This window comes from Gavia stellata, chromosome 23 (assembly GCF_030936135.1).
Source record: "Gavia stellata isolate bGavSte3 chromosome 23, bGavSte3.hap2, whole genome shotgun sequence".
NCBI classification, from domain to species: domain Eukaryota; kingdom Metazoa; phylum Chordata; class Aves; order Gaviiformes; family Gaviidae; genus Gavia; species Gavia stellata.
In genome coordinates, this window is record NC_082616.1 from 12784019 (window position 1) to 12796408 (window position 12390).

A 12390-nucleotide genomic window follows, 5' to 3' on the forward strand; every position below is an offset into this window, starting at 1 on the left:
TTGCAGCTGGGCTGCGGCAACATACTTCGGGAAAGGACTGGCGTGCAGGACCCCCCCAGAGAGGTGCCCCCCATCAGGGCTGTCTCTTCGCTTCGCACGGGGCTCCTGGCTGGGTTCAGCGCATCCCTAAGGACCCTCCGTGCACGTGCGGGGCTGTATGGCAGCCCCAGGGTCTGCGGCTGGGGCTACAGCGGGGAGCAGGGCCTGTAGGAGGTTGGCACCACAGAGCCCTTAGACCTTTAGCCCCCGGCACATCCAAAACCTGCGTGTTGAGAGCTGGAGGCAACCATTCCCCCCCAGTAACTGCAGCAGTGCGGCACATGTCCACACACACCCGCACCCACGGACCCCCAGGCAGGACAGACTGGCGCAGGAGCAGATGGCTTCTCGTCCTGCGTCAGCCAACCCGAACCCCCCTTCTTGCAGGGGCTGCGTTTCCCAGCCCGCTCCCAGACACCCCCGGGAGCATTTCCCAGCCCGCTCCCAGACACCCCCGCCTCCCGGCCAGCCCCCATTTTGCTCTCTGCACCTCTCTTCAAGTGCAGCCCCCCAGGGCAGACCCAGCTCTGCCGGAGCCAAAGACCTCACAGACAGCAAAGAGAGCAGAGTAATTACCTGCCACATCTCACACGCTATTTGTTCTCCTAACTGCGTTTGATTTTGGGAGAGGCTCTCACCCAAGAGCCTGGGATATCCCCGTTACCCTTCTTTCCATCACCGCAACTTTTTCTTCAAACCCTGGGAAAGAGGAATATACGCAAACTGAAATACAGGCAACTCCAGTGCAGCATATGAAAACCCTTTTTTTGGTGGTCAAACACTGGCCCAGGGTGTCCAGAGAGGCTGTGCAGTCTCCATCTATGGAGATACTCAAAAGCCACCCAGGCACGGTCCTGGGCAACCTGCCCTGGGTGACCCTGCTTGAGCAGGGGTTGGACGATCTCCAGAGGTGCCTCCCAGCATCAACCATGGGTTGGGTTTCTGTTTCCTTGTTAGCTCATAGGAAAATGTGTGCAATTAACATGGATTTTATCCACGTTTTGCCATCTCCAACCTCTGATCAGGTTTCAGCAGTGTTTCAGACCCCCTGCTAATTGCTCTCCAATGGTTTCAGACTGTTCTCCAGGGAGTAAAAGCTCTCCTGCGATGGGACGGGGAAAACAGGGTGTCGGCACAAAATACCATGGGGATGTGCCTCCTGGCAAGCCGAGAAAGAAGGAGGAATGATCATGCAAGCAGGGCTTTGTTGCAGCTGCATCAGTCTGCCTGGGTACCTGCTCCCCAGCGCAAACGCCCGTGCATGCCCGCAGCCGGGTGCGCAGCCGCTGTCATAGCTGGTGGACTTAGAGCATGTCTGGGTTTGGCTCTGTTTGCTTTACACCTGAATCAGCAGTTGGACAAAGAGAATGTGATTTTTCCCCCAGCATATTTACATTTTCTTTTACTTCTACGCGGGCTCCCCCTCCTCCGACCTGGGAGCTGGAGCGCATCACACACAGCCCGCCACTGGCAGAAGCCACCAAGTACTCCAGAGGAAGGCTGTGGTAGCCGTTTATCCTAATCAAAATGCCCCGTAGCGTGTATAAAGGTGCAGATTTACACGACTTGGCTGTTTGCTGTCACGAGCAAAGATGCAGTCACACATCAACACTTACCCTGAAGTACCTGCGATTGTCTACCACTCTTAACAGTGTATTATATGAATAAATAGAGGTTTCTGATTAGATTAAGACCGATCACAAATACATCATGAATTACCATTCTTCTTTTTTTACAAAGCCAAATATTTTGCGAGATGAATGCCATCCTAGTTTAAACCTTCAACTTAGCGTTCAGGAGTGCCCCATATTACCCGTTGCCATTTCCCACTTGCGGAGTGCCACGGATAGCTCTGGGCACCGAGAGGCCATGGCCAGCCCGCAGGGACACACAGCCATGCAAGCTGCACTGCACTTCTCCGGCGCTCCTCGGGAGCGAGGATGGCGAGGCATTGGTGGGAAGGGCAAACCTCCCGGCGTGCACCGTGGTGGGCAAGGACAGACCCCGCCAAGCCCAACTCGTAACGGCACCTGGCTGCACGTGCGACATTCCCCTCTTCATCCTCCCTGCTCCCCGGCGCTGGCTTTTCTCCTCTTTATTTCGACTCATCTTACTGTCCCTGTTCGCCGGAGAATGATCGCCCCAAGCAAGCGAGCATGCACAGGGCGGGGTGGACATTCCCGCGGAGAGGAGTGCGAGGCTGTCTGCAAGCACGGGGTGATGTCCCCGCTCTGAAGGACGAAGGGATACCTGTGCTGAGTACAACGCTGCAGCAAGCCCCCCCCAGCCAGGCTGCGGGCAGGGACCCCAGTGCGTATGGAGAGAGTAGCCACTGACACTGCTGCCTCTTGCACCCGCTTCTGCAATGCACGTCACGAAGGCTGATAGGCCACTCGCGTCCCCAAAGCGAGGGAGAAGCGGACCGCGCAGCGGGCACCGGCAGGGCTCGCTGGGCTCCCACGCAGGGGCCACGCGACGGCTGCCAGCCCTGCGCGCACGCCAGCAGCCTTTGCTCACCGCTCCTGCATACAGAAATGGAATCAGACAAGGGGAATGTTGATAGGGATGCAAGTCTGCAGCTGCAATTTACAAGTTCATTAACAGTGTCCCCGCAAAGATAATTTTTTTTAATTGGAGCCCTAATTAGCAATGAATTCTCATTATTTTTCATTGAAATCCCAAAGCAGCTTTGGCACATTCTCTTTGTTCTTTTGAAAACGGGGAAGTGGAGAAGCCTAGGGGAGATAAAGAAGCAGCTGATGATATACTAGGGGGGCTGTTTTCCCCTCCAGCCATTCCTTCAGTTTAATACATTTTGCAGCAATTTTACTTATTATTTATGATTTGAAGAAATAAGTGTTTCGATAAAGAAACACTAACTTCATCACAGTAGATTGCTACTCTCTATCCTTCCCAGAAAGACGTGTCACTAGGGCAAGACGCACCCTGTAATGAGGCTGGGTTCTTCTTTCACTCAGGCAAAATCTCCATTGACTTCAAGAGGAATTTTACAAGTGCGGGGGCACAAATCCAGAAAGCGGCGATGAGAAAAAGTCTGCCTGAGAAACAGCAAAACAGCCCCCACAATTGCAGCGCAGGGGCTCTGCATAGGGAAATGTTAATCAGATGGAGAGGTTTGCCAAAACCTTCATTAGCACCAATAAGGTCGGGCCCCAGAGTGAGCATCTGGCGCTGGGAACCGACCTTGGCACCTCGGGGTTGTTTAATGCGAGCCGTGAGGACCGGCTGCCAGCTAAAGCTGAGGGACGGGCTATTCCGAAAGCGCCGGGCGAGATGCTTGGCATCACCGGGGGCACCCAGCTCCCCCCAGAGATGAAACCTTTCTCGCAGAGCGGCAGCTTTCCGGCCAGAGCAGCCAGGACCCGGAGCCGTGCCGGCTGCTGGGCGAGGGCAGAGCTTGAACCCGCGGAGAGGGTTTTCCCTGCAGCCTGTGGGTGCGGGATCCCAAAAAGCCTCCAAGCAATGGCTTGACTCATTAAAATGAGTGTTTGAATGCGGCAGTGTGCAAGGTGGCAGAACGAAATCTTTACATCACCGCGGAATGAATGTTTAGGTATGACCTGGGTGAAAGGAGGTTGTGCCTTCCTATTGAAAACCAGCAATTCCTCTCCACCGAGGAGGCAGCATCCCTTGCTAGTTAGAGACGCAGTGACACTATTTGTTCTCAGCTGAGGAAATATAAGGGCTGAGAGGTTATTTACCGGCGTAGCAGCAGCACCCACGTCCTCAGGCAGAGGAGCAGCGCTCACGCCCGGCCGCCATTCCCTCAGGATACACTGCGTCTTTTGCCGGGTCTATCACAAACAACTACATTTACGTTCCTACAGCTGTATCGGCCTCTCTGACTGTACATACACAGCTCTCGGAGGCTGAGCTGTGCCTCGCTCCTGAGTAATCCCCCCAGATTTACTAGGCTGGGCTTATCTGACCCTCACTTTGCTAATCCTTCAGGAGACATAAAAGTGAAACGGAGCCCTTCAAGCAAGTATAAATGTAATTTTTCCTTGGTTTTTGGCCCCTTTTCATGGCCTGAATGCCTTGGAAGGGCCACAGTCGAGACAAGAATCAGCCCCAGTAAATTTAATCACTCCATTTTATTGCAGCTCATCTCACCCCAACCTTGCTAACAAGCAAATAATGAAAGAGATTTGTTTTCCCTGCAGAAGAACGGCGCAGCGCCCCGTGGCATCTCTCCCTCCCTCTGACCTGCACAGAAACGTGCTCACGCCTGGAGCGGCACCCTGCTCCCAGCCGTGCAGCGGCACAGGGCCGTCACCGGCTGGCTGTCGCCTGTCGGAGACCACGGAAGAGGGGCACATCAAGAAATGGGCGACCTACGCACGCTCCGGTGACCAACGGATTTGGCACTGGAAAAGAGTCCAGCTGTTTGACTGCACCGGGGTCTGCTCCAAACCCAGAAACGGTTCAGGCTCTTGGCAAATTTTGAGATTTTTTTTCAGAGCAATGGATAATCATCACACTATTTCCACAGTCCTTCTACAAGTTATTTTGATAATAAAGGATCTCCTGTGACATTAAGTACATTTTAATTACAACATTGTCTGTAATGCATATATCTAATTGCAAATAATTATTTTATCACATTTTGTCTGTATGGCTGTTATATGCATCAGATATTATCTTCTGACTCAGTGGTACAGGTTAATTAAAATTTCTCCTTTAATATCGTTTCAAAGCTAACCACATAATTTCATCTGAACACCAGCTGTGTTGGTAAAAATTATTATTTATTATTTTTTGTCATGCTCGTCCATGGAAGAAAACCTGAGCCATTTCTGAAGGCTATAATTACTGCACTGCTTTCTGCAGTCATTTATTTGCTAAAGAAGAAACGAAGGAAGAATCTGTGTAACATCAGTGGCTAGTGGTTGCTTTGTGTGTTTCTGGTTTATTTTGAAGGTTTTTTTGTTCTCTTCCTTATGTACAGGAGAACTTGAGATCTTACCTTCAGAAAGAGAATTTAACATATTACATAGCCGTTAGATAAAGTCTGGTTTGTTGGTATAAATTGCATTCAGGTTGAGACAATCTGCACGGTCATTCTTGATGTTAACGAAGCCCAGCTTAAGGGTGATCCCACTCCGCTGTTTCCTTCCTCATTTATTGTTCCTTAGAGTGATAAAGGGCAAACACAAGCTGAAACAAAAATGAAAATATGAAAATACCCTTGAGTCAAACAAAGAGCGCTTATGTTAAATAAATGGCGATGTAAAAACCAAAACAAGGAAGCTGAGCAGAGGACAGGAGAAAAAAGACGACTCTTACTTCATGTGGGAGAACGCTTCGCCTGTAACTTGTAGGAAAAATGACCTTCACTTCTGACCCTGGGTGCCTTATTCCTTAGGAGCAGAAGTATTTCTGTAAGTCTGGCTGTCAGCATCTCACCGCTATTTAAACCCGTATTGCTGACATGTTCTGCCCGTCTGTTCAGAGCCAGCTCCAGGGAAGACAGAGGGGCAAAGGCCGGCAGGGAGAGGGTTAACCCATGTCCCCAAAAGCCAGGATACAGCTAGGGTCCACAGGAGGGGAGCAGGGGCTCCCGGGACCTCTGCCGATGCCGGGCAGGCAGAGGTGAACGCTGCCAGGAGGAAACTGCTGGAGCTCTACCGAGACCACGAGTGACCTTTCCTCCTGGAGAGGGGTGAAGTAAACAACACTTCTCTTGGGTTTAGTGCGGTTGAAACAAGCAGCACTTTATCTCTGTGCTGCAGCACATGGAGCAGGGAAGCAGAGCAGTGATTTTCCTGCTTTTAGGGTGTAAGCCATCTCTGCTTTCTTAGCCCGCTCTCAAGTTGAGCTGTAACACCTCCTCATGGGAAGCTCTTGGCCAGGGCAGTACGTTATGGGCTTTCACAACTTGCCAAAAACCCCTTCGTGCACTTCAACCTTTTGCAAGCATAGTTCGATCTCTCCTTAGTGGGTAGATATTTTTACTCCATGAAATTTCCTCATTCTCTGTGCCGTTTCCTTTTGGAAGGCATCAAGGGACATGCAATTCATGTTCCTTCTATTTTGGATTTTTTTCCGTTGATAGACATAAATTCTTCTCTTTCCCTGTATACACAGTTGAAGTTCTGGCAGAAGGAAATCTGACATCTTTTTTTGACAGCGTTTTTTTCCTGTCTATAACTTTTACTATACGAATGACATTTTAATGCCTCACGTGCTGCAATGATTAGAAATTTTCCATCACATTTTTCCAAAGTAGCCCAGCACTCAGAAGCTCCATTCCCCTTTTGCTGCCAGATTTCCAGGGTTAGGAACTTCTGAAAACCCAGCTCCCAACCACTACTCTGCTCAGGGACACTCTTGCTCCCGGCTTTAGGCACGGTTTATTTCAGCATAGTTTATTTCAGCGCTATCACCCGCTGTTTACCATCCTGCAGCCTACTGGAAGTTGTGCTCAAAATAGGGCCACGGCCAGATCCTGCCATCTCGCTGAGGGGCCACCGACCTTCACCCTGCCACGCCAGTCTCCAAGCCTTATGCCTCGCTTGCCGCATGCAGAAGCTCACACCTCATGCTGTAGCTATGGCTGGATGGGAAAATTTCACAGCTTTACACTCAGACATCTGCATCTGGCATTCGATTCCTCCACTGTATTTATATCTTTTGCAAATGACCGGATATAGCAGACGACTCGTGGTGATCCCATGACTGAAGACCTTCAGGTACTGTTACAGCCTATCCCCAAAGGAACCGGACAAAATACTGCTGCTAGTCCCCAGCCCATATGCTAACCTAGACCTGCGCGTTGCAGCACAGACCACTTGCAGCTTAAACCAGAACCAAACCCCTCCGAGGAGGATGTACTTTTGTGTCCTGTCTGCTTTTCCCGAAGTAAATATTCAACCCCTATGAAGTAGGTATTAAATAAGTAACTCATGCTAAATAATTAACCGTTTTCTGGGAAGCCTGAGGGCTGTATGTAGCGTGCTTAGCTGAGAAGTCAGCATGCTTCTTCAGAAGACATCCTCCGCAGACGCTGTGCACCTTTGAACTGCTCTTCCCCACCCGCCAGATAAGCTGGGCACTGGGTGCACCTCTCCCAGCTTCCTTTGCATTCCCAGCCCCTCCGACACTTTGGCATCTGTGCCGTTCACTAATTCATCTGTAACGGGCAAAGGGACAATAAGAAACCCTTTGGCTGCCAGGTGAGAGTCACTGGGGGAGATCCTCAGCAAGTGTAAATGGACGAGGCACCTTTGCTTTCACAAGCCCAGCAAAACTCCAAACTTCTGCAGAAGCTGATCCATGGAAAGCAGTTTGCAGGATCCAGACTCAGGAAAAGTCAGGCATGTATTAGAAATTAAGCAGTAACCGTATGGCTCGAGTCTAAAGCAGCGCCTTGTAGGTGCAGGGATCCATGCCTGCATACCCTATAGGAACACTGTTAGGAAAATAATCCCATCAAACTCAGAGCCAGCTGGAAAAATCTTTTACACAAGCTTAGTCATATCAGGACTCGGAGAGAGGAGTCTCATTTCCATACAGAGCACGCTGGCACGGTACCAAAGCTCTGCCGAGCAACCGCACACTGCACCTGGGTTGGGAAGCATCACGTGAGTTGATTCAAAGGTAGGGATAAGAAGCTAGTGTGCCTTAATGGATGCGTCAGACCAAGGATATGCAACAGGACACAAAAAATAACTTTCTAAATACAATTTGAAGCATTGGGTCTGAAGGACAAATAATCAGTACCGGCATCCTATGCTAAGGAAATGATTATCTCACCTGCATGTTATTTAGGAGGCAAGTCTCTTTTATTTACTTTTCCCCTACCCTTTTTTCCAGGCTCATTATAAAGCGTTATATTGACACAAGTAAGCAGAGAAGTTCCGTAATTTAATCTCTGTCATTAAAATTTCAGACTCAACAGGAAAAGTAACCTTGCCTGTTTATCAAGTCCAGTGAAATTCAGGCAGCCGTATTTACAGCTGTAGTGGCGGGTTTCACCTTTCCGCAAAGTCTGCAGCAAGAGGCAGAGTTCCTTACCACCGCCCGCCCTTGCTTACGGCAGGTGAGAAAACAGGACAGAGATTCCGTGCATTACGGGCGCAGAAATGCAGGCCAACTCCTGCTTCTCCTGGCCCACCAAAGTCAGATTAAAGCAAGTGAGGCACATCCTGGTTTTTTATTGCTTTGCCTATGATTCTGTTCGATACGTTTTGTTATACGCTAAGGTAAGTCACTGCTCTCTGACCATCGAAATGTGATTTGTGTCATCTTTCTGATGTGAAATTTAGAAAGTAAGCATGTCTCCAAGATGATGATAAGCAAACCCCTGAGACCCATAGCTAGCCTTCACTCCTCAGGGCTGCTACGCTCTCACACAACGCATCAGAAAAGAAATTTAGAAATTGAACAGGGATGGTGTGGGACATGCGCTTGTACCCTCAGCCCTTGGGTCAGTCACCCGTGGCAAGCCAAGTGCGTAAGGCACAAGGACCAGCAGGTTCTGCCTTCCAGGAGTCAGCACCAGGTCAGTGCCTGCTGCCGTGGAGTGGTCTCTAGAAGGATGGTAAGAGTGGCTGCCCTGGTCTCCCACGAGGTCACCCTCCACCCGCAGCAAACGGATGGCCCCGGGGCAGGAGAGGCGTCCCTGCGCAGGCACACGGCTCTATTCAGGCTTGAGAGCTTGAGACCTTGCTGAGCTTTTCCTCCATCCTTCAGATGGTGATCAGGCCTTGGGCACGCCTGACATCGGCAAGAGGCACAAGCGAGCGGACGCACGGGGTGTGGGAAAACGTTCCTCCTCAGAGGGCGTCGCAGTGGACCTGCAGCTTTTGTGTCTCAAAGAATTTCAGGAAGCGTTTTCCTTTCCAAGGCAAAGCTCTCCAGGGACAGCACTGCTCAGCATCCTCCCCTTCATGTGATCCGTGCCCCAGCGACTCACTCCAGCAGAAAACGCGCAGTGGACGTGTCCTGCTGCTGCTTCGTGGGCTCCTGTTAGCTGGCAGCCCAGAAGCAAGTGCAGAAAACATGCCCAAAGACCAATACCGCACACTTCGCTTCTGCTCCCCTGCCCCATGCGTCCTTCACACTGTCCTAGAGATGGCAGAGGCAGGCACTGAGTGCCAGTGGCACGGACCGGCTGCAGGAAGAAGCGGGGGCAATGCCTGCTGCGGGGCCATCGCTGTTGGCGTGACCCCCTTACTCCCTGGAAGTACCCTGCTGCTTCCAAGAGGGGAGGAACAAAATGCATGAGCCATGCAATTCAGGGATAGCATGCCTGCCTGTAGCGTAAATGCACCTTAATAATTTAGGCTATTCTATTTTAGACTGGAAATGTGCTGCCCCTTACCTGTATTGCTTATAAGCAGTGGGTGCCTGAAATAGTAACTTCTCTAATAGCTCTCTACAGCAACAAGACCGCACACAGCCAGGAGGGGCCGAGACTAGTAGGCAGGCTTTCCTCCTCAGGGCAGACACTGCAGCGACATTAATTTCAAGGTCATCATTTTCTCTTTTGTCTGTGGGATCTTGCCTGTGCTACGACTTCCCAGAAATCTCCTCTGTACTGATGTGATGGTGGCCTTCCTCCACTGGAGCCAGCACGAGTGGGGGTCTGCCCACCATGTGATCCAGATGAACATGCAGCTAAAAAGGCAGATTTCTGCACAGGGGAGTGGTTTATCTAAATGAATACTGAATCCATTCACACCGCTGCCGTGCTTATATGTTCAGCTCACTTAGGACGTCACACTGTGCTGTGACCTTTAAAAATCCAATTCTGCGATACGCAGTTACTGCTTTGTTCCCTTAAATGACTGCTTTGTATAGATTTTACTTCAGATCCTGAAAGCTGAACGACCAAATCTCTTTCAGGAAATTATTCTACCTTAAGCATCAACTTTCGGAAATGCATCATCTGACTTTCTGGGAAATTGCAACTGTTATATTGTTAGAAAACACAAGTCATAGGATTTTACAAGTGGTTCCCCGACACAGGCTGAAATGATTGCTGCAAGGTTACTGGGATTTCTGGTTTGCATTATGCTACATCAACTCATAAATTAATCATTTAAAAAGTTATATTTTATGATGTTTTAACTAATAGGTTAAAGGTCAGTTGCATATAATTCTGAGTTCCTAAAGGTATCTATTCATTCGGAAGTATTTGTTTACCTAAAACTCAGAGGAGAAACTGTTAAATGGGTTTTCACCTTGCTGCTATACTGACTGCTTGTTCTTAATGAAAGACAAAGGAATTTTACACCACGAAGATTAGCCAACATATGGTGATGCATTTACATGCAGAACAAAATATTGTCTCATGTTATATGACAGATGACATACAGAAGAAAATGCAAGTCAGAACATCCACGGTTTATCATTCAGTTTTGTACCAGGATGATTCAGCTAATGCAGACATATCAAAAATAAACAGGAAAATTGTCAAAAACCTTTAGGATAACTTCCATTTTTAAAAGCTTTTATTAGACTGTGTATTTCCAAGTAACCTGCGCTCTGACAACCAGGAGAAGAAACTTCTGCGAAGCAAAGTCTCTCATCACACCATGTACAGAAGCGTCTTAATTTCTGTGAGCTTTGAAGTTTTCCTTGTCGCAGCCATGTGGCTAAAACCCCTTCTCACAGGAATCCACTAAAAGATGTCAATGTTTGTCCCTTTACCATCCTGCTTATTTCTTATTTCAGAAGAGCCACTAGTGATAGAGAGATCAGATTTAGTCCTCATTTAAGCAGCAAGCACATTAACACTTGAACTGTAATGGCAGCAGGGTTGAATTTCGTCCACATGCCTTGCACTGGGCTTTTCAACGCTGCTGGAAGCAAGAAGGTGGTCTTCAAACCTCCTCTGGTTGCTTGCAGCTGGATATCACAACACGTTCGCTCACCAGTGTCAACCCTCCAACCTCCAGATATGAATGTCCTGTCCCACAGTGAATTAACTGCCTACCATCTACATAACAGCATCAGAGGCACTTTTTCATCTCTGGAGCTCACTGATGCACAAGAACTGAGTTTAAATAACCTTAATTCCGTGACTGAAGCACACAAGTAAAAACAAAAAAACCAAAACCACTCTAATTATGCTAATGTTAAACGATGCTGACTCACTGAGCTCTTCACGTGACCACATTTTCCAGGACCTAGTAAAGGAGAGAAAGGACTGCCCTCCCAGAGCACCACAATTCCAGTCATGAAATCTATATTCTGTGGAGCTTTTCACAAGAAGAATTTCTGGCCAACTTCAAAACAGTGAGTGCCTAAAGCTATGCAGTTAGTTGCTGAGCACCAAAATGCTTTCCTAGTTATTACAAAAGTTATTAGACATTAGAGCAGCTATATAAACACAATTGCTTTATCTGCAATAACAATGATTTTTTTTTTTTAACAAAGCAGAAAAAGAACAATCAGAAATTGCCAGAAGAGACAAACTGGAAGTTGTTGTTTTTCTAAGTCAATTAAAAGAGAAGAAAATAAAAAGAAAAAAGAAAATAGCAAGGCAAGATTTTAGCCATGTGCTTCCTCAGCCAACTGTGTATATTGATCTCTGGCAATGAAAGGGAAAAGCTGCAATGACCCAATTCGCTCTTCTCAGGAAGCTGCAGATATGCAATTTGCAACATGTGACCAAAAATTTTAGACAATTGTTGAAGACTTGTAACTCTTCTAGCATGAGACATTGTGTAAGAGTGTTATGGGAAGAATATGCAATATGAATTACTGTAAGCCTTAAACGGGCTCCAAAACAATAGACTATTAGGCAACAATAAATTCTCTGTGCCTGATTCCAAGGTCATGTGTTCAAACGTTTTTGTATAAGAAAAAGGATTAAAGTTTTTTAAAAACAATGCTGCGTGTCAGCACTGTTCCTCTTCCTATGACTCCAGGAAGCAAATTCTTAAAGAGCAGCAGGAATGCCGCAAAGTTTGGTGACTCTACAGGGTAGCACTATGAGACGTAGCCAGTCTTTGCTTGCTGGAGACAGCATCCAGCTGTGCTTCAAAGGCGGGAAAGCTGTGCCATGGTCACAACCAGGCCACGCAACCAGCAGCGCCCACAAGCACCGACTACAACCCCCTTCCTCCACAAACTCCTGCCACTGGATGATTTATTTGTTTATTTTGCCAGGTTAATTTTCACCCAGAACAGTTCCCTGATCTTGTTTGCCACGTGGCCATTCCAGGGGTGGTGTCCCTACCGTGGAGAAGCTGGGACTGTCCTTTCACTAGTGGGACGTGTTTAGGGCTTGTTGACGCGTTGCTTTGGTGACTTCAGGCCTTCACAGAAGAAACGACCCCTGAGAGGGCTCACAGGAAGTGAGATGCGGCAGTGATATAT